The sequence below is a fragment of the Phyllostomus hastatus genome, unplaced genomic scaffold (genome assembly GCF_019186645.2).
Source record: "Phyllostomus hastatus isolate PE091 unplaced genomic scaffold, TTU_PhHast_1.1 phas_contig_40, whole genome shotgun sequence".
In the NCBI taxonomy this organism is placed as follows: domain Eukaryota; kingdom Metazoa; phylum Chordata; class Mammalia; order Chiroptera; family Phyllostomidae; genus Phyllostomus; species Phyllostomus hastatus.
In genome coordinates this window covers 39,926,856-39,949,978 of record NW_025333872.1, presented here as the reverse complement: position 1 = coordinate 39,949,978, position 23,123 = coordinate 39,926,856, and the positions used below count along the sequence as shown (strand labels likewise).

At 37.7% G+C, this 23,123-nt stretch overlaps 1 pseudogene; it reads right to left on the bottom strand.

Annotated features, from left to right (window-relative positions):
• Positions 1–13,966: 13,966 nt before the first annotated feature.
• LOC123821819 lies at positions 13,967–15,277 on the bottom strand (annotated as a pseudogene).
• Between the last annotated feature and the right edge of the window lie 7,846 nt (positions 15,278–23,123).

Sequence of the window (23,123 nt, the reverse complement as noted above, 5' to 3'; positions counted from 1 at the left end):
TCCCTCTGGGGAAGATTGACTTCCTGTGTAATCTAATTTCCATAGTTACATAGAATGAGAACCTGGCCCCTTGAAAACAAGGTATTGATCTGGTAAGAATCTACCTCATTGTTATTCATAAAAGCTGTTTTTGGCTGCAAGCATTTAATATTCTGAAAAACCATCTTATTCTAAAGGAATACTAACTAAAGCTTGGAGCAATGCTGGTTGCCCCCATTTTGCTTCTAATATTTTACAGATTGCTATATACTCAAGTTGTATTATATTCTGAAAAATAATACTAGCCATAGAGAAATCAACAAGTCTCTGGTCTGGACTAGAGGTCCTGACTTTCATAAACTGCAAATTTTAAATGGGCCTTATTCCGTTTTGGTTTTGGTTTATTGGTTCTTTTAATAAAATACCTCTGACTCTAATTTATAATCCAAAAGGCAAGAGAAGGGGGGGACTAGCTCTCTGAGAGCTTTTATGGAGAGGTCAGAATGACTACAGAAGGGTTTATGAACACAGAGGTGTCATGGCTGGTATTATAAAATTCCCAATTTCTTGCAGAGATTTATTTCCAATTGTTAAACTTTATTCTGTGCAAAGTGTTTACTCCCTTCCTTCCTTTTCCTTTACTACCAACACATTGCCTTAGAAGTTTCCTCTACAACCTTATATACATGCATGCACATGCAGCATCACCATTTCAAACAATACTAAGTTCAATTTACTGAGGGTAATGTGCAAAAACAATTGTGGCAAGTTTCCTAAGTCTAGGGAGAGTGAGTCTAGCACTGTTGATGATGTGCCATGTTAGTATAAGTGAGAATTATTCTTTGGTAAACACTCAGCCATAAAATTCCTCCTGGCAGTTGGGAGAAACATGCAGGTTGGTGGCTTCCAGAACCTAAAGAAGTAGTGCAGGTTGTACTATGATGGGCTGTAATAAAGGAGTAGGTACCCTTACTAAGGAGGATTAGACAAAGAAACTGATGTATGAAAAGTGTGAGGTCCTGGCATAGTAGCTCATTTCTATTGTCTTTGTATATTCTATACCTGGAGTAGTCTGGTTTTTATTACCAGCGCCTCTAATTGCTGGCTAGATTCTTTTGAACTGTGGACTCATCAATAGGTGTATTTTAAACTTTCCTTATTTTTAATTACCTATTTTTTCTCTAGTCCCTATTTTAATACATATCATTCTACTTTAGGTGCTACAATCACTTTAATAATTTGACCTTTAAGTTTTTAGTTTGTCTCATTTTAGTTTCTTTCCTTGGGGACAGGTGGTATAACACATAATCAAAGGCAACTTCATGTTTCAAGTAGCTTTTCCTAAAGATATTAGGTTAGCTTTGCCTTCCTGGGAAGCAAACATTCGATGTCCAGCCCCTTTTCTAAGTGACAGTTTTCTATGTAAAAATTACACAAAATCAAATTAGTCCCCAAATGTCCTGCTGTCCTATATTGCCAGAGGCAGAGCAAGTGTGGAAAAAAAAGGGTTCCATATTTTCATGTTCTATGTGCAGTAAATAATTTTTAAAAATTATATTTCCTTAAATCTTTTGTCAATTAGTATTGAAAATTGCTTTATTTCTTAGTAAAACAAACCAGAGCTTCTAAAAGAGGTTGCATAAAATATAACAGCAAAGATGAATTCAAACTCAATTTTAGTAAGTGCTGTGTTAGGTCCTTGGGGTTTTTGATTGATGATAAACCTATATATATAGCCTGTTAGATGTTTATTGATTTCAGCCCTATGGTAAAAACCATTGCTTAGTGGAAAAACAATAGCTGTAAAATGATAAAATGAAAAGCAATATAATATTTATTTTTAAAATGATTAATTGGAATACAATAAATGTAATAAATTCCTTTTGTAACACAGTTGGCCTGAAGTTAATAAGAATATAGAAAATACTAAAAGAAGAATATAATATTAACTATTTTTAATAAAAAGCCTTACATGTCTTCACAGCTATATATATATATATATATATCTTCCTGTAGTTCTTTGTATATAAATGATTTTAATCATACAAACATTTGCACTATTTATAATTAATTCATAAAATTATGGTGATAGAAAATTTGGCAAGAAAATATTAACTTTTTCTTCTATAACTCCCTTGAGATCAAGGCCTTGCAATACATTCTTTATTAGGGATGTACAATCTCCTTTTTTTCCCTAACACCAAGATAACAGCTCTTTACACAGCTATTCTCTAACTTGATTAGGAGCAAAATGTCATCTTTGCTAAATGCAAGCCACTGCTTTTCACAGCAACCAAATGATCAAAATTTCACTTTACAGATAAAAACTGTTAATGAATTTTCATAGAAAAAAAGTTGCTGATAGGGTAAATTGTTGCTTGAGTTAAGAATTGAGGAAACCTGAGGGGATCTAAGACAAATTTAATTTTATTAGTCATTTTAAAATAATTATTTAAATTTATCACTAAATCCTGTTTCTTAAAAGTATTATTTTAATAAGTCCTCCAACAACTATCAGACTACGTTTGATGTTGAACCTAATTACCACAGTCTGCAACTGGATGATGTTTCAAAACGTGAATGGATGTGTTCCCCTCCATTTTCTTTTGTTCCCCCATCCCCTCCCCAGTAGTGCTATGGGTATTAGGTCAGGATTGTCCCAAGGACAATAGAACTGGAGGACTAAGGCAGGAACTTTCTGTTTTAGTTTCTTTGTTTGCTTGCTTTTTAAATTCAAATCTTTAGGACCAAGTATAAGGCAGAAAACTTAGAAGGAATAATTAAGTCAGTCCCACTTTACCTCTACTTCCCTTTGTTCCTACCTGAGAGCAAATTTAAAAACAAAACAAAAGAAAGCAAACCCCAGAACGTAAAACCTCATTCTGCACTGGAAGAGGAGAACATTGGAAAGAAAATAAGAGTAAGGTATTAGTGAATGTTCCCTTAAAAGGAGGTCTGCACCTCTCCAAACAACACTTGGGATTGGTGTTGGTGAAGGATGATGGTGACAGACTCTCCAGGTAAATCTGGGCATCCAAGACTGTCTGGTGTTCTGTTTTTTGTCAGGTGGTGATATGGATCTGGTGATATGCTCTGGGTGGCATAAATAATAAAGAGGCTTCCAGAAAAAAGTTGCACATAACTTGCTCTCTTTTTTGCTCCCTCTCTTTCTTTTTAAAAACTGTGCATAACAGATACATAAGTAATGACTAGAGCTATTTATAAAGTTTATCAATTAATCATTCAAATATTAATTGGCTGCTGTGCATGATGACCTTAGGGGACTCTTGAGAAAGATTTTGTACAACCCATACAATGCATGTTTTAACAGCCAGAGAAAGAAAAAATTAGATTCATGGAGGAGATAGGTCTTGGGTGGAAGGTGGAGACATACTGGTTATTGGTAAAAATAAAAACAGACCAAAAACACAAAACCAGGCTAGGAAGGAAAAGGTCTTCGAAAGGATAATTTTTTAGTCCTGGAATCCCCTGTAGGCAAAACCCAATCACTGAAGCCTGGATGTATAGAAACTGAAGAGAATTAAGAACTAATAGTAAACAACAACTCCTTTTCCCCTTTTTGTGAAGTCTCAGTCATGGATATAGAGACATGAGGTGACTTCACTTCAGCAGGCAAAAGGGCAGGGGGCAAACTACTGCCCCTTATTTTGGTTTGTCTGGCTGGTCTTGAGGTGGAGGTGTAAAAAACAAACAAAAAACCCCAAAACAAAATTATTCTGCAATGTAAATTTTCTAGATAGGATCAACAAACTGGAAAGTGCATCGCTTATGTTAAACACCAAGCATTGCAGTTTTGGGGGAATTTCTTACATGTCATGTTGTGACATTGTGTGTGTAATTCATACTAAAATCCTTGCATCTGTACCTCTACTGTTACATTACTCCCACCAGGTACTTTTCCCACAAAGCATAGTCTCTGCATAACTGTTTCAATGCTTACTCAAGAAAGGTATTATAAAGCTGCTATGGACTAAATCGTGTCTGCCTCTTCCCAATTAATATGTTTAATCCCTACCCCACAATGTCATGGTATTTAGAGATGGGGCCCTTGAGAGGTAATTGGGTTGAGATGACATCATCAGGATGGGGCCCTCATAGTGGCTTTAATGGCAATTTAAGAAGAGATGCTAGAACTTGCCCTTTCTCTCCACCATATGAGGACTCAGCCAGAGGGCAACTGCCTGCAAGGCACAAAGAAGATCCTCACCAGAACCTGACCATGCTGGCACCTTGAGCTCGAACTTCTAGCTTTCAGAACTGTGAGAAAATAGATTCCTGTTGTTTAAGCCCCAGAATCTATAGTATTTTGTTATGGAGCCTGATCAAACTAAGAGAGAAGCACTGGACTTGCCAGCATGAGGATGTTTTCAGAATGTCTATTGGTTATTGACTTCTAGTCTGCAGGAATGCATTATGATGAACATAAACTACTGTTTCTTAGCACTTATAAATCATCACGTCAGCACTGAAATGGGGTCTAGTCATAAAATGCCAGTAGCAAAGAGATATCAATTGTTACTTAACAGAATATCACTTAAAGAACAGAACTATGCACAAATGACAGAGAAGCCCTTAGTGTTATTATCTCAGGGATTAGGAAGTGTCAAGTCTCCCTTTGTTATGGCCATATTTTACAATTTGTACAGATCACAAACTTTCTCTGAGAGTCTTGTGGAAAAATAATCCTGTACTTCTACTTACTGTCAAGATTTTTTGCTTAATGGGTGTGTCTAGTTGCACAACTATAAACCTAAAAAAACAGTCTACTGTTTATGATTTGAACCACTTAGCATAACAAATGCTAAGGTCTGTAGTAATACCTTCCTGGATGGAAAGTGTGGTGTTGAGAACCTTCAGGATGATGGGACCGAATGAGTAAAGTAATTTCAAGTTGGTTAAAAGCTTGAACAAAGTGTGAGGACATGTGCAGGAGAGAAACTGCTTAAGTTATTTAAGTCAATCATAAGCCAAAAACATGAATTATCAGTCTCACCAACACAGTCACAATAATTTATTAGACAAATTTATCATGATTGTGTTGCAGTTACAGAATCTGGGGCTGTCTGAATGAAAGTAGTAACTAGAAATTATATTTACAGGCTCGAAAGGCCAGCAATCCTTTCCTAAGTTCCTTCATATGAAATTCTAGTATACTTAATTTTATTTCTGTCTGCATTTTAGTAAGTATGAACATTATATTTCCAAAATAGGTGAGTGATTATTTGGGGGGGCAACTAAGGAGCAAGAGAGAAGTGGAAATAGAAAAGAAGAAAATGACAGAATATTGATGGCAGATTAGTTGAATAAGATTTTAGAAATCTTGAGCTGTAGAAACAGAGATGCAAAAAATCCTAATGTTGGAACCTGCTACATCTGTTAGAACAAAGGACACGAAAATGCCTCTAAAGGGGCAGATGAATCAGGGATCCTTTCTGGCAGCCTACAGTGGGATTCTGGGGGAACAATAAAAGTCCACACTTTACATAAAAAGACTAAAGCACAGAGCAGAAAGGCTTTAATATTTGGGTGAAGAAGCAGGCCACAAAATGGATTATTTTTAAGCTGTGTATTATTTCTAGAGAAGCCAATTGTACCACCAGAGAGCTCTTCCTCTAGGCCTTCCTGATTCCTATGTAGGTTAAGATCCCTGTCATAAATTTTTACATAATAATAATAGTTTATGTCTATTGCCATTTGTGCCACTCATTGTCTAAGTCTTTTTTTGTGTTAGTTTATTTTTCAAGGCAATCCTATAATGTGGCGACAACTCACATTTTACATGTATCTTTGGGTAACTTATGACTGGAAGAAGATGAGATTTTCAGCCTGAATTCTATTCTATTCTTCTTTTTTTTTAATGATGCAAGCTGTGAGAAATCTTTGTTCCTATAAGTAATGGGAAGGGAAGACGTTTTATTGTGGCAACATTACTCAATTTTTAAAACTTCTTTCAAGTTGTATGCTAAACATACTGCAACTGACAACTCAGGTGCTTCTTCAATTTTGTTGAAAGCACAGAATTAGAAACCATCTAACTTGCATGGTGTTTGTTATTTAGTCATTAGAGTCTTTCATTTTGGAGAAATCTCCCAAAGAGGCTTTACTAAGAATTATCAAGTAAGCATTAGCTACTGTTACTCATTCACTTAGAGACATCTCAATATATCCAGAAAGGGTTGGGAATAAAACTGTTAATGTCAATTCATCTTTGTGAGTGTAATATTTTATATGTGATTTACTTTTTAAAATAATTTGTTATTTTTTGATTACAGTTGATGTACAATATTATATTAGTTTCAGGTGTTCAACCCAGTGATTAGAAATTTATATAACTTATGAAGTTATTGCCCTGATAAGTCTGATACCAACCTGGCACCATACATAGTTATTACAATATTTTTGATGATATTCTCTGTGCTATACTTTACATCCTCATGGCTATTCTGTAAATTCTAATTTGTACTTCTTAATCCCTTTACCTCCTTCACCCATCCCTCCAAACCTACTCCCATCTGGCAACCATCAAAATGTTCTATCTATGAGTCTGTTTCTATTCTACTTGTTCATTTATTTTGTTTTTTAGATTACACATACTGGTATAAGTGAAATTCTATGGCATTTGTTTTTCTCTGCCTGATTTATTTTGCTCAGTACAATATCCTCTAGGTCCATCCATGTTGTTACAGATGGCGAGATTTTATTCTTTTTTTTTAAGAGAGAGAGGGGAAGAGAGGGAATAAGCGAGGGAGAGAAATGTCAATGTGAGAGAAAAACATTGGTTGGTTGCCTTCATGCATCAATGGGTTGCCTTCTTGCCTTTCTTAGGTGCCCTGACTGGTGACTGAACCTGCAACACAGGCATGTGTCCTGACCAGGAATAGAAACAGTAGCATTTTGGTTTGTGAGATGATGCTCAGCCAGCTGAACCACACTGACCAGCTTTATTTTTTATTTTATTAAAATTATATTTTTACCAATTATACTATTATAGCTGTTCTGATTTTTCCCCCTTTGCCTCCCTCTACCCAGCACTGCCCCCCTCCCCACTCCCTCAGGCAATCTCCCCACCATTGTTCATGTCCATGGGTCAGGCATATAAGTTTTTTGACTACTCCACATTTCCTATACTACACTCTAAATCCCCCTGGGGTTTTCTGGAACTATTCTGTAACTACCTATTTGTACTTCTTAATCCCCTCACCTCTTCACTCACTCTTCCCTGCCCCCATTCCATGTGGCAACCTTCCAGCAACTAACTTCTTTTTCTTTTAAGAGTCTCTCTTCATCTTTAACCTTTGGCCTTTTAATAATGATGTATATTGGAGTGGAGCTCTTTGCATTAATCATAATTGGAACTCTCTGTGCTTCCTGAACTTGCACATCTGTTTCCTTCACCAAATTAGGGAAGTTTTCTTTCACTATTTTTTCAGGTAGATTTCCAATTTCTTGCTCTTTCTCTTCTCCTTCTGGCACCCCTATGAGGTGAATGTTGGACCTCTTAAAGTTGTCCCAGAGGCTGTTTATACTACTATCCTCATTTTTTTGGATTTTTTTTCTTCTTGTTTTTCTGCATGGTTGTTTTATGTTTCCCTATGTTCCAAATCATTGATTTATTTAATTCTCTGCTTCATCCATTTTATTGTTGTGTCCTTGTAAATTGTTATTTATTTCAATTAGTGTATGCTTCACTTATGACTGAGTCTTTTTTAATGTTGCTGAGGTCCTCACTAAGTTCCCTGAAATTGTTATAAACAGTGTTTTGAACTATGCATCTGATAGATTGCTATCACCATTTTGCTTAGCTCTTTTTCTGGTGTTTTGATTTGTTCTTTCATTTGGGCCATTTTTCTTTGTCTCATTTTAGCAGGCTCCCTCTGTTTGTTTTTATGTATTAGGCAGAATTGCTTTGACTCCATGTCTTGGTAGTGTGGCTGAATGCAGTAGGTATTCTATAGGGACACCCTGTCGCCCAAGCTTGGTACCCGAGGTGCACCCTTTGTGTGGGCTGAGTACACCCTCTTGTAGTTGAGCCTTGGTTGCTGTTGGCAAATCAATGGGAGGGATTTACCCAACCCAGTCAGCTGTAAGGATTAGCTGTGACCACTGACCACCAACCTCCACCCTCTGTGGAGAATCAGCTGTGCAGGGGCAGGTAGTGGTGCTCCAATGTGGCCTATAGCTGTCCACTGGTTGCACTGGTCCTGGGATTTTCTGGGTGGTGCAGGCTAAAGTCAGTCCCCACCTGTGTTTTGCTGTGGGCCACCCTGCCTGAGCTGTAAAGCAATCTGAGATGGCTGCTACTTTTGCTGGGCTTGGAGATTCCTGGATGAAGCCAAGCTGTGACTCTAATCTGGCTGCCTCTAGGGCTCACTGAAGCCAGCTGTTGCTTGTTTGATAGGATTTAGGAGCCAAGAAAAGCCATTCTTATGGAAAAGCAGTTTGGGTGGGCCAGTAAGTTGGGTGGAGTAGAACCTCTGTGGATCTCCAAGGCGGGTCATACAGTTAAGCCAGGTTGCTGGAGTCTCAGATATGGCACCAGCCTACTGTCTCTGTGAGGAAAAGGTTCAGTCAAGGGACAATGGCCTCTGCTCACCCCGATGCCATATACTTCAGTTTCTCCCTGTATACCACTGGTGCCCTTCAAGTTGCTACCCCAGGGCTGGAGCTCAGAGGGAGCTAGTGTTAGTAGGTGAGTCCCTGTGTGCGTTCCTCAAGAGGAACTGCTTAGGGCTCCAGCAGCCTCCCCCACTGACTCAATCCCTGCTGGTTTTGCAGTCAAAAGTTGTGGGGACTTACCTTCCTGGCACTGGAATCCTGGCCTGCAGGGCCTGGTGTCAGTCTGGGACTTGTATTCCTCCTGAATTTTTATCCACGTGGGTGTGGGGCCAGCTTGTTCCATATCCGTGCCCCTCTTACCAGTCTGGATGGATGTGGTTTCTTCAATTCCATAGTTGTCAGACTTCCATTCCACTTGATTTCTGATGCTCCTGAGTGATGGTTGCCCTATATTTTAGGTGTAATTTTGATATGATTGTACAAAAAGGTGAGCCACATCTGCCTATGTCACCATCTTGACCGGAAGTCTTTTTTTAAAATCTATTGATCTATGCTTAAGTTGGTCCCATATCTTGGCTATTGTAAATAATGCCAAAATTAGCATATAAATGTACATGTCTTTTCAACATAATATTTTGGGTTTCTTTGGCTAAAATCCCAGAAGTGGAATTTTGAGTCCTCCTTTGTCTTTTACTATAGCCTTTGCTTTAAAGTCTATTTTGCCTGGTATAAGTATTGCTTCCTCAGTTTTTTTGTTTTGATTTGTTTCCATTTTCATAAAATATATTTTTCTATTTCTTTACTTTCAGTCTGTGTGTGTCTTTTGATCTGAAGTGAGTCTCTTGTAGATAGCATATGTAAGGGTCCTGTTTTCTTATCAATTCATCCCCCTATGTCTTTAGATTAGAGCACTTAATCCATTTATAGTTATAGTAATTATTAATAGGTATGTATTTATTGCCATTTTATTATTCATAGTTTTGACCTTTTTTTTTTCCTTCTTAAAGAAGACCTTTAACATTTCTTTTAATACTGGTTTAGTGGTGAACTCCTTCAGCTTTTTTTTTTTCTTCTGGGAAGCTCTTTATCTGTCCTTTAAATCTAAATGATAGCTTTACTGGTAACCTTGGTCATAGTATTTGCTTTTCATCACTTTGAATATTTTGTGTCAGTCCCTTCTGGCATGCAAAATTTCTGTTGAGATATCAGCTGACAGTCTTTGGGAGTGTTCTTGTAGGTAATTAAGTCTTTCTCTGGCTGCTTTTAAGATTCCCTCTTTATCTTTAACCTATGGCATTTAAATTATGATGTGTCTTGGCTGAAAGTCACCAGAGGGTGAGGGGAGGGAATTTCAGGGTAAAAGGGAAAGGGTTTGTAGAAACAAGTACAAAGGACACATGGACAAAAACAAGGGGGGTGTGGAAACTGGAGGGAGGTGGGGAGGTCTAGGGGGGTAGGTTGGAGTGGGGGTAAAAGGCAGAAAAATGAACTTGAACAACAATTAAAATAAAATAAAATAAAAAGAAAAAAATAAATTATGATGTGTCCTGGTGTAGGCCCCTTTGAGTTCATCGTGTTTGGAATTCTGTGCTTCCTAGACTTGTTCTTTTTTCCTTACTAGGTAGGTTCAGGGAATTTTCAGCCATTAATTTTTCAAATAGGTTCCTAATTCCATGCTTAGTTGCTTCTCCTTCTGGAACTACTATGATGTGGATGTTGTTATGCTGGATGTTGGCCCAGAGGTCTCTTAAACTCTCATTTTTTAAAATTCTTTTTTTTTGCTGTTCTGATTGGGTGTTTTCTGCTTTCTTATCTTTGAAGATTAGGAATGTAGATTAGAGTAGTGCTTCCTAAACTTTACTGTACGCCTGAGTCTTGTTAAAATGAAGACTCTGATTTACTAGGTCTAAGTTAGGGCCTCAGTTTCTGCAAATCTAGTAAGTTCTCAGGTGATGCAGATGTTTCTGGCCTATGGATCACACTTTGAGTGGTGAGAGAAGGGATAGTCTGCACATTCCATGGGCATTAATTTGCGAGTGCTGTTTTTCTTTCTGGGAGTTATGGTAGGAATGGACCAAGGGTGGGTGTGAGGTTATACTCCCCGACACGTATCTGGCAAACAGCAATTATTCAGTAGGTAGAGGCATGGGCCTTAGTTTTTATCAGTAAACTGGCTGGGATAGCAACTTAGGGGTCCGATAAAGCAGCTACCTCATCTTTGCACAGAGATGGCTGTGGCAGCATCTATAGGCAGGGCACGATTCTTCTCAAAAAGTAATATTTGGTGACCCTGAAAACACAAATGCCCTTTCAAAAGGTCAAAATTATTCACTCTAATCATGTACATAATTATTTTATCATGTAAAAACTTTAGAACAGCTATAACTAAACATTTTGTTTGACCATGAAATTATTTCAATCCACAGGATATATACCTTAAAAGAAATATAATATCCTGGTGAACATATTGAGTTAAACTGATTATAAAATATTATTAAATTGATTTATGGAGTTTTAAATTATAAACTAATTCAATATTGGGTAATAGTGAAAGAAAATAATGACTCACTGTAGAATATTTGGTCTCTAGCTTTTTTTGGGGGGAAGATGATTCTTTGTAAAAGACAGTCATGGAGTGTTTGAATAGAGGCATGCTATCTCTATGTAAGGGAGTGCTTATCTTTCTTTTCTTTATAGTGGGGGACATGCATTCAGATTAAGGAAAAGTCATATCAAATCACAATGGTAAAAACATAAGAGGGGAAGTTTGCATTGCAGATTCCTATTCTGCCACAATGGAAATTGTTAGCTGATACAAGAAACCACTTTTTTTTTTCCCCCAGACTAATGCTTAAGCTAGTTCAATATATACAGATTTTAAATAAACATAAAAACAAAAGAAAGAAAAATTTTAAAAAGATTTCTATTTGAGTTCATGCATCTTGAGAATTCATTTTAGTTTCAAAGGACAAGAAATATGGATAAAAGACAAGAAAAGTTTGATATTATGTGTAGCAGAGACAATAATGCTTACCAAATGTTTCATTTTTTTGAAAGAAGTCGTATGACCTTATGGAAATGTTTTAATACAGTGTTGAAAGATCTTAAAATCCTATATTCTAAACCAATACAAGCACTGCAAATTATGTATTCCTGAATCTGATGAACATTTTATCTAATAAAAGACAGTTATCCTATGAATATCTGTAAGTTGATTACTATAAGTTAATTTGGAGGCTGAGTGATTTTTATATGCTCACATTTCTCTGGCTCCCCTTTGTGGCTAGATGTGCATCAAGTTGGCCTCCATTCAGCAGAGTTGGTCAGGTTGAACATCTTCAGTGGTTTCATTGAAATGTTTCCACACCTGCAGTAAGAAAAGTGTGAGTTCTGGGATGAAGCTGTTTGAAGGCCATCTTCCTTATCTTTGCTGAACTGAAACAAAATGCTCAGGCTCACACTGCCACTGTGGATGGCTAAGTCTAGTCTAATAAGTTAATCAATGTAATGTAAATACTCTGAAACACACACTTAATACTAAATAATGTAAGAAACAAAATCAGTTCCTAATTCAGAGAATTATAATAGATTTTCTATCAGTTTTTGTTTTTGGATCATTATCTTAAAATTAACTCCCTATTTCACTATAAACATTAGATGAAATGATTACCTTTAAATCAACTGGTTTTAGTCATGTGAACAGGTCTACATTTGCATGCCAAGCTGTCTACTTATGCATGTTCATAACTACATTTCATTCGTCTGTGCATAGAAATTTCAAGAAATACATGTAGCACTCATTTATCAAAACTTAAAATTACATAGCATCTAAATAAACTCCTGACATATTGCAAGTTAACTGATTCTAGATATAGTCAATCTGTATTGCACAGCTGGTTTTACTGGACTATAATGTCATTTTATCTCAAAAACCATTTTAAGGTACAAAATGCTCATTTCTGCAATGACCAAAATGAACATTTTTAACTTCAATTCCACCTCTGCTATAGTGAAATTTGAAATCTTAATGATTGCTCTATTTGTTAATGACTACAATAGATTTTACATTTCTACCTGCAGACTTTAAAGAATTTATTCTCTTTGAAGTTTAAGATTTAGCAGAAGGGAGACACTGTTGTTTATTATTCTATCTAAGCGAATTCTCTTCTTTTGGGTATAATGAATTCGGTTGGTTGCACACCAATGTGCATATAATAAAATTCACAAAGAGACAAGACGTGCCTTCTGCCTGCATCAGGGAGGAACCTCATGGAGGAGGATGTTGTCAAGGGCCACCTTGTGGAGAAAGCAATCTTTCCTTCCCAATCACTTTCAGGCCCCTATTTGAATATTATTTTAATGGAGGAACTAATGGTAACTTATTTGTAGTGCTTTCATAGGCCTTTCTTGCCACATTTTTCATGTAGTGACAGTAGCTGAAATAATCAGTTGCCTAGACTTCTGATTACAAAAAGCTAACAAACATTAAAAATCAAAACTAATGATGCTTAAGGATGCATTTGATGTAACTCACAAAAATCTACCTCTTTATTTATATCAAAAGCAAAATTATGACCAGGTTCGTCAATTTGAGGGCATTTAGGAGTTTTGGTGGAGATCAATAACATGAAATCATTGAAAAAAGGCAAAGTAAAAGCTAGAACTAAAACTGCAACCTCAAATAAGAGGACAGGACAAGAGGTGTCTGAAGAACTGTCTGTGTGGGGTGTGCAGAGGCAAGCGCGCATGCTGACAGTGAGTACAGACTATCTCAAAACAGTTTCTAAGTCAGATCTCTCACTGAATATCATTTTGGAATTTTAGACATGACACTTCACATATATGATAATTATAACATGTTTTTCAGAAGTGGTAATAAAAAAAATACTGAGCTACATGGCCTCTCACATGTCTCATGTTTACCCGAAAATGTATCAGTGGTCATCTTAAAGTACAAAATGTGGTCCAAATCAAACACAATAACCAAAACGGTTTGTTTGAAACTCAGCTACTAAAAATAAAAAGTAAAAATTCATGGTATTATAAATTTTCTAAGTTTTTCATAGAAGGGCTCATATTATACAGGGTTTTACCCAAGTGTCCACAGGCATTATCATACAGAAGTCTTTATCCTAAGTCACCTTTGGCAATCCTGAAATATATAAATTATGAACTTCCACAATGGAATTATATACTTGAAAGATATGACCTCAAAATACTAACAGGATGAGGAAAAAAGTCACCTATCGGAACAAGTCAAGATGACAAAAATATTTCTGATTTGTGACAGTTCACAGATTCCTCCCCCAGAACTGGAAATACTGTCTAGAGCTGCAGAAGGGGGTAAACAACAGATCTTGGAGGATACGAAGATCTGATACTTTCTCATTCTAACTGATGAGTCCTAAAGCTAAAACACCAGATAAAAACACAGGAGCCAGAAGTCAGCAGGCTTGCCCCAGTCTTCCACCCTGGACTTACAGCAGGTGTGGCTGAACAGGTAAGACACGGATTCACCATTGTGAGTCCTGCGGATTGCCTCAGACAAGATCATTGAAATGTCAATAACCTGGATCTTGGAGCAGTGAATCATTCTGTCGTCTTGAGGAACTGTGTTTGTGACAACAGCCTCAAAGGAGGCATTGTTTATCTAGAAATAGCCGGTCGAGAGAAGATCCCATGGGTAAGGACAGCATAAACTTTGGAGGCTCCAGCCGTGAGCAGCTTATCTGCTGCATGGCAGATTGTGCCACATGTGTCAGCCATGTCATCCACAAGGATGGTCAACGTGGTCCTTCATGTCACCCACTAGGGCCATCCAGTCCACTCTGCTCACCTGCCTTCTTCCTTTCTTTGTGAATCAAGGCAAAGACCACATTCAACCTGTCCGCAGTGGACGTGACTCTTTTGACTCCACCCGCGTCGGGGGAAACCATGATACAGTTCTTCCAATCAATGATGTTCTCCCGAATCCACTGCAGGACCGCGGGCTCCGCATACAAATTATCCACGGGAATGTCAAAGAATCCCTGGATCTGAGAGGCACGCAGGTCCATGGTGATGATGTGATCTGCCCCGGCGACCGAGGGCATATTGGCCACAAGTTTCCCAGAAATCGGAGCACGACTCTTGTTCTTTTTATCTTGGCGGGCATATGGAAAACACGGGATCACTGCGGCCACCTTGGATGACGACGCGGTCTTGCAGGCATTGATCATGACCAGAAGTCTCTGAGGCTGCCGTTGACGTCTCCACAGCCACTCGGGATGACGTAGACGTCTTTTCCTCTCACGCTTTCACCGATCTCCAAGCAGGTCTCCCAGTTGCTGAACCTTTTCATGACCACCTTGCCCAGCTCCAAGCCTAGCCGGCTCACCACGCAGCGCTCGGATAGGTCCAGGTCTGAAGTGCGAGCACGATGTTGGTCATGTTGAGACGCTCCGGCGCTCGTTGGAGACGGAGGCCGCGGTGGCGCTAGAGGCTGTGGCAGGAGCGGAAGTGCGTGGCTGCCGGGCAAACTTGTTCCCTGTAATCTCCTACGCTTTTTATCCTCTCTGTTGTTTGTGAGCCCATGTGACTGGTTTTGGCCAATGATATGGGGGTAAAAGTAATCTTTAGACTGAGTCAGTAAAAAGCCCACGAGTAACTTTTGGTCTCTCTCATTCCTTTTTTTTTTTAATCGTTTTTTAATCGTGAAAGCTATCTGTTCCTTATGGCGCATCTACAAATTGGCCAGCCTGGGTTCCCGAGTGGAGCAGAGACTCTTGCTGACCTGTGAGGGACATGTGATATGACCAAGAAATAAATCTTTATTATGTTAAGCCACCAAGAATTCAGGATTAACGTTACTATCGTGTAACACAGTATATCTCAACTAAATACATTTTTGTAATAGATTTCTCCATAAACTAATAGGAGAGTTTAATAAGGTTAATAGGGAAATGACGGGAAACTCTTCTCTAAAGAATCCCTGCTTTTCACGACGAACATTAGTTTGTGAAAGCCAGCATTACTTTAAAAACACGGAACTGGCATGTCTATTGGAGAGTAGATGCAGCAATTTGTAGGTTAAAGAATTGTCCTTTGAAAAATGATATTATTGTTAGGAATGAGATCTAAACTGACAGGTTCATATGTATAGAGTTAATATAGGTAAATAAATTAGCATACATTCAAACAGTACTTATGACTGAACAATTCTAGAGCCAGAATCTTGTATTATTTTTTATTCATTTAGGTTGAACTTTTTTTTTAAGGTTTTTAAAAAGATTTTATTTATTTATTTTTAGAGAGTGAAGGGAGGGAGAAAGAGAGAGAGCAGGAAACATCCATGTGCGGTTGCTGGGGGCTGCAACTCAGGCATGTGCCCTGACTGGGAATCGAACCTGCGATGCTTTGGTTCACAGCCCACGCTCAATCCACTGAGCTATGCCAGCCAGGGCTAGGTTGAACTTTTAAAGCCAATATACAACAGATAAAAATACTGACACAGACAGCATCTTGGGATGTGGAAAGTTAGGGTTTGGTTTAAATGTTGGTTCTGCCGCTTCTTGGTTTACTAAGTATCTTTTAGCTCATTTGTAAAATGGAGATAAAAGTTTCTATCTTTCAGGATTGTTATGAGAAATAATTATGATAATATGATGTATATCCACAGCTTAGTCTGCATTCTGGTCCTCAGAAATCACTTATAACTGTAATGATGATGATGATGGTTTCATCAAGCAAGCTCTGATTTCACTCATTAAGCAATTCACAACTTAAATCACTAGTTTATACCTTGAATAACTTGGCTCTAGAACCTGCCCTCATTGTAAGATCTGACCTGACAGATGAACTCAGTTATTGCTATAATCCAAGATATGGGTGTGTGCGTGTCTGTGTGTGTGTGTTTGTGTGTGTGTGAGAGAGAGATATTTCTTTCCTCCTTTTTTTTTTAAAGAGAGAATTAAGGAGAAACCAATAAAATCTTCTAATTTGTTTCAGATATCTTATTATTAATTGTGTCTTTGGACTCCTGCAATCTTTGTCAAACTGCTTCCTGGAAGCATTGTCAGTTTGCTGAGTGAGAACAGCATGTCTGTGATCAGCAATCCATTGATAGGAGGTGAGAGGAATACCCTCACCTTTGTAGCAGCACTGCTGAATTTTAGAAGTCATTGTATAACAAGAAGCCACCCACAAAATCTGAAAGATTCCTGATGCCTTTACCTTTTCCAGGACCTTAATTTTTACCATTCAATCCCAAACATAAATGGATTCTGGGTAAACTATGTAAAGAATGAAAAAAAGGGGGGGATTATGTTATGCTGGTCTAAATATTCAGTTTGTGAAAAGGCAAGGAAGAAATAAACATGATATTTTCTGTAACTATATCTAAGGTAGACATACAGCCAAAGCTTTTTCTAGATTAATCTTATTTACTATTTTTCAGAACACTCAGATTCTGTGCTTAAATACATTTAGAGAGAATTTTTTTCTTTTAGATAAATACATTTTTATCTTAAAGTCTAACTCACTGGAAAGCTTAAGACAAGCCTCCATAAGAAGTCACCACCAATCCTTCATGGTCTATTAAATATAAATAAAAGATAGAACAGCATAAAGAGAAGCTATATATCCAAAATTTAGATTGGGCCTTTATTAGGAAAATGCAAGTGTTAAATTACCTAAGGATAAAAGAAAGAAGTGTGGCTAACTCATCTTTGTTTCTTATCAATTTTTCCCTTTGAAAATTGGAGATAAAAACTAAACATTTTCTACCTGTTTCCTAGCTAAAGTTTTGTATTTTGTTTCCTCTTTTTCCATGAGGACATTATTACAATTTATAATTAAATATTTATTTGTGTTTGTTTATTATTTATGTGTTCTACTCAACCATAAGCATAGTGATGGCAGAGAGCATATATATTTTGTTCACACATAAATTTTTGTTTATCCATCACCAGTGTATGGGTGAACAGTGTCTGGTACATGGGAGATATTCAGTGAAAGTAATTGAATAGAAAATTATCGTATTTTGCCATGTATATTATGCACTTTTTTGGCCCAAATTATTGAGGGAAAAATAAGGATGTGCATTATACATGGGTATAATAAGTATATACCATGGTTATAATAATAGGTATAATAATCCCATGTATAATGTGCATAGAAACCATGGATGCACATTATATATGACAAAATATGGTACATCTTATTATATTACTATATGAAATGTTATAATATTTAGTTTTTTTAGAATATATATTAAAATTATCCATAATGTCAACATATTAGAATCCTTACCTTAAATTTACCAACTGGTCATATTACAGTAAGGAAATCTTAGATTTTGAGGACACTCAAGGGAGTTTAATAGGTTAAACAAATTAAAATAAAAACTCCACAATTATTGATCCTCTAATTAGCCTGGAACATAGACACTATCTATGGGTGGTATCAGTCATAGGAAATCAATCTAAGGCAGAACCTTACTCAAGCAGGATAAATCTCTGCTGGTTCCATGGTCATATTTGATTAGTGTATTAGCTTCCTATCGCTGCTGTAACATACTGCCACAAACTTACTGGCTTAAAATAACACAAATTTATTATCTTATCGTTCCGAAGGTCTGATGTCTGAAATCAGTTTCACTGGGATAAAATCGGTGAAGGCAGACTTGCATTCCTTCTTGAGACTCTAGGGGAAAATGCATGTCCTTTCCTTTTCTAGCTTCCAGAGGCTGCATACATTTTTTTTGTTGTTGTTTATGGTCCCTTTCTTCATCTTAAAGCCAGCAGCATAGCATTTTATTTCCTCTCTGAACTCTCTCTTTTTATCCTTACATTTCTCTCTCTCTTTCTCTTTCTCTCTCCCGCCCTCCACCCCATTCTCTGGTCCTCTTCCTTCTCTATTATAAGAACCCTTGTGATTATATTGTGCTAACCCAGATAATCCAGGATAATCTCTTTATCTCAATATCCTTAATTTAATCACCCAAGCAAAGTTCCTTTTACTGTGTAAACTAAAGTCTTCACAGTTTCTGGTGATTAGGATGTAGATATCTTTGGGGAGGGGCATTATTCAGCCTGCCACAATTGATTCAGGGGTAAAATCTGACTGAAGTCTGGCCAGAGCCTTGGGTTTTTTGCCTTGGCACATGGGAAAAATCCTCCACAGTGATGGAAGCTCTGACATATGAGGTTTGGACTCCATCAAGAGTCATATATCTTGAGGTATGGAAGAAACTGATATAAAAGGAAGAAGAGTGGAGTCCCCTGGAAGGGAGACAAAAACGGAAAATGGGGGGAGGGCAAGGGCCAGGTGTACTTTTACCTCATGAGTCACTGAAGTCTCTTCAGATTTTCACCTTTTGCCTATACTAGTCTGAGACAGCTTTCTACCACTGACAACTAATTCAGTTAAGTTCTCTCTACAAGTGAGACAACTTACTCTTGGCTTTCCAAGCCAAGGTCTTAGAAATCCAATTTGCCCACATCTGAGAAGTTGATAGAAAAGACAGACCTCCGGAGCCACATTCCTGGGCCATGGCAGTCAGTGATTCAGGTAAACCAGGAAGAAACTTAAGATTAGGCCCTGGGGAGGGAAAGTGGAACTGACAAAGGAATGAGGTGAGAGCAGGTCTCTCAACAAGGAAAGCCTAGTAAAGATTAAAACCTGCCAGTCAGGTTATACAATAATGGCGTAGAGCTTTTTCACCTAAGGGATCCCTGGACAAATCCCTATCTTTTCTCCCTGGCAAGCTCTAACTCAATTCTTAAGATTTAACTCAAAGTCCCTTCTCCAGTGAAACTTTCTCTGGATGTCTCCTCTACCCTCTTTCTCTTCCAGAATTAATTGTTCCATCCTGTGTGTTCCCACGGTATTTTGAGCATTCTTTGCTGGTGTCTTTAAAACATGGTATGTTACATTTGGTTGTTTTTCTTCAGGTATCCCTAACTACCTGCCTTGAAGGTGAGTTCCTTGAGAACATGGCATGCTTCAATGAGTGTCAAATACTATGCCATGAAAAGAATATGCAGTAAAGGATAGACTTTACCCCCAAAGAGCTAACAGTCTAATGGGAGGCAGAGTAGTAAATCCTCATTTTGTGTGATGAATAGTATGGCAGGATGTCAGCAATATCATGGGAGCACTCTGGGGATGCTTTACTCAGCAGCAGGCTGACAGGCATGATTACTAAAAAGATGATGCTTGGGCTGAATCTTACAGGATAATAGGAGATTTTGGGCAGGGGAAAGGATGTTTCAGGAAAAGTCATGGAGGCATGAAAGAACATAGTAGATTCACTGCACCATCAGCAGTGTGATGCTAGAAGAACAAAAAGTTTGTATAGGGGAGTGATGACGTTAGGGAGCTTGACAAGGGCAAAATTGAAAGCATCTCAAGGGTCATGCTAGGGAGTTAAGAATCTATTTCCAAAAGCAATTGCCCAGTGTCTGGCATAGAATATTGATGATCTCATCGATGGTGGTTCTGATGCAGGGACTACTTACAATCGATACAGAAATCAAAAGACATGGTTACAAAATTGATGGTCGGCATTGCAACTATTACACTGACATCTTTGCTTTGGGAGAGGAAAATCAATGTTGAAGAACTAGACTTTTCTGCATTTTTAAAATCCAGAGATCAAAAACATAATTATAATGGAGCAACTGTATATGAAGGGGATGATGAGTAAAATTGGAAAGCTTGGAAATAATATACACTTAATACTTAGGCCTCCTCTACATTCTTTCTTCTTTAAACTTTAAAAAAGGTAAACTTTAGAGAGAAGAGAAAGGGGGCAGAGGGGAGGGAGAGAGAGAGAGGGAGAGAGAGAGAGGAAGAAAGACACATTAATTAGTTGCCTCCTGTATGTACCCATAGTGGGGATGGAATCCACAACCTAGGTATGTGCCCTGACCAGGGGATTGAACCCACAACCTTTTGGTGTATGGAACAATGCTCCAACCAATGGAGCCACCCAGCCAGGGCAGGGCTCCTCCACATTCTTAATACATTAATTATTAATAGCAGAGATCTTAACTAGGGGTCTGTTGAAGAGCCTCTTGGGGTTCTGAAAACATCTTGAAATTTTAGGCAAAATTTTGAGCATATGTGCATTTGTTTTTTTCCTAGCAATAAGGTTATAAATTTTTATTAGAGCCAAACAAGTTTAAGATCCACTGGCTTCTAGCACAAGCAACTAGAACAAAAGGACAACTTGAACAAAACATCTTTGTTTAGATATTGCATGTCCCAAAAAGTGATTTTGGGTGGAGTATATAGTTAGCAGGTTGGCCAACATCCCCTAATCTAATAAACAATCCCCTCAACCCAGTGCCTTATAGTAACAATTTATTTCTTGCCCACCTTGAAGATCCAAGCAGTCAGTGTGGGAGGGTGTTCTGTGCACAGTCCTTTAAAAATTAGGTTCCTTCCATGCTGTGGCTTTGCCATCTTCAACATGTCATCTCAAAGGTACTGTGCCATCATCAAGGAAGCACTTAGGGAAAAAGAGAGAACACATGGGGAATGCACATCCCTCTTAACTGCCTTGATTGGGCAAAGGAACATCTTTTCTGACATTTCATTCATAAGAACTAATCATGGATGATTCCATTTCTATGTTCAAGGCAGCTGGGAAATATCTGGGTGCACAGAAAGAGGAAATGTATTTGGTGAATATTTAGCTAATCTCTGCCATGGGGAATGTTAAAAACTGTTTGGATTTTTATTTGCAGGTCATGGTTTTGGTTTAGTTCTAAATGAAAAAGATGAAATGAGCTAGATATCCTTTTTCAAATACCTTCCTATGGTTCTGTAAGAAGTTTAAAAGAAAATGTGTCCTTTGTTTAAAAAATGTTTTGGGTCAGGAGTACAATCTCAAGAATGCTCTGACTCATCCTCAGAGGTACTCACCCACCCAGTGACACTGATGGAATGTAAGATAGATTTCTAAGACTTCCCTATGAAGACAAAGGTTTCGCCCTATACTCCTTTCTGTACTAAAAATAGCTAATGCTCTTTCAAGGTATAGTATATTTTATTGTCAAATAAAATTAATTTTCTGCTTTCATTCTGATAAGCTCCTTTCTAAAGTGTTAGTCCAGGAGCTCCTTAACCCAAACTGCAGAATCAGTCAATTCCAGAGCGGGACACAAAGATAAGGTAATGTAGATTCTCTAAGAACTAGAGCATATTTAAGATGCTTTACTTTGAAAATAAGGTTCAAGTGACTACTTTAATCATACAGAAATTTGGCTAATTAAGGCCAATTTAAATGCCAACTGTACTAACTGGAATTTGAGTTACATTTAATTCTAATTCTTTCTGTTCTCTAAAATATAGATCAGAACTTTTTAATTTTAATTCCACATTTTAGGCAGCAGTTAACTCTCCCACACAGCGCCAACAGTCACAGAAGCAGAAGTAAGTGCTTACTGAAGGTACAGTTGCCCAGTTTTTAAAAAATTCACCTGTTGAACTGCTTAGATTAAATTTTTTCCTTTACAGTATCTTACTAGACTCTCAAAAGCTAAGCAGTGTGGTCTTTATGAAGGTCATCATGATTCAGTTATGACTTGCATACTCTTTTTCTGAATTTAAGTAGTTTTTTCTCCATTAAAAATAGTCCTACCTCTTCCTCTTGAAAGCAAAACAATATTCTGGCTCTGTCTTTATTTGTTTATTTAAAAAAAAATGTAGAATATCAGCCCTGGCTGTCACGGCTCAGTTGGTTGGAGCATCGTACAGTAACCGAAAGGTTGAAGGTTCAATTCACTAGCAGGGCATATACTTAAGTTGTAGGTTTGATTCTTGTTCTTGGTGCCTACAATCCCCAGTCTGGGTACGTATGGGAGGCAACTGATCAATGCTTCTCTCCTGAATCAATGTTTCTCTCTCTTTCTTCCTCTCTCTCTAAATGTCCTCAGGTGAGGATAATTGTTTTTTAAAATTCAGAGTATCAGAATCCTTCTACTTAGCTGTGTGACTTTAGGCAAATCACTGTGCATTATAAAGTCTCAGCTTTTTTATCTTTGAAATGGGAATAGTCTCATAGGTTTGTTGAAAACACTGCAAGACAGATAATAAATAGGAAAGTTCTTTGAAATCTTTAAAGGGCTGTAGAATTACCAGTTACCATTATTAATATAACCACTAAAACCCCAATAAGTGCTGCAGAGTTCAGAGAACGGTTCAGAGAGTTCACTTGAAGAATTTTACTGAGAGCCAGAGGTTAGAATGGGGAGATAGGGCTTGTGCTGAGTCATGGAGGAAGGAGAGGGGAGGATGCTTCAGACAGAACTGTAAGATCTGTCTTGAAGAAAATGCACACAGGTGGGAATGAACAACTTTTAAGCTGGCTGGCTCTGATGTAGGTTATTGTCCTAGGTTTATTAAGTAACAAACTTAAAAAGTAGATTAGGATCGGGTGGAGAGGGTCTTTTCCCTGACTAGGACCTTGAATCAATTTTTTTTTAATGGTTTGCATCTTTTTTTTAAAGATTTCATTTGTATTTATTTTTAGGGAGGGAAGTGAGGGAGAAAGAGAGAGAGAGAGAGAAGCATCAATGTGT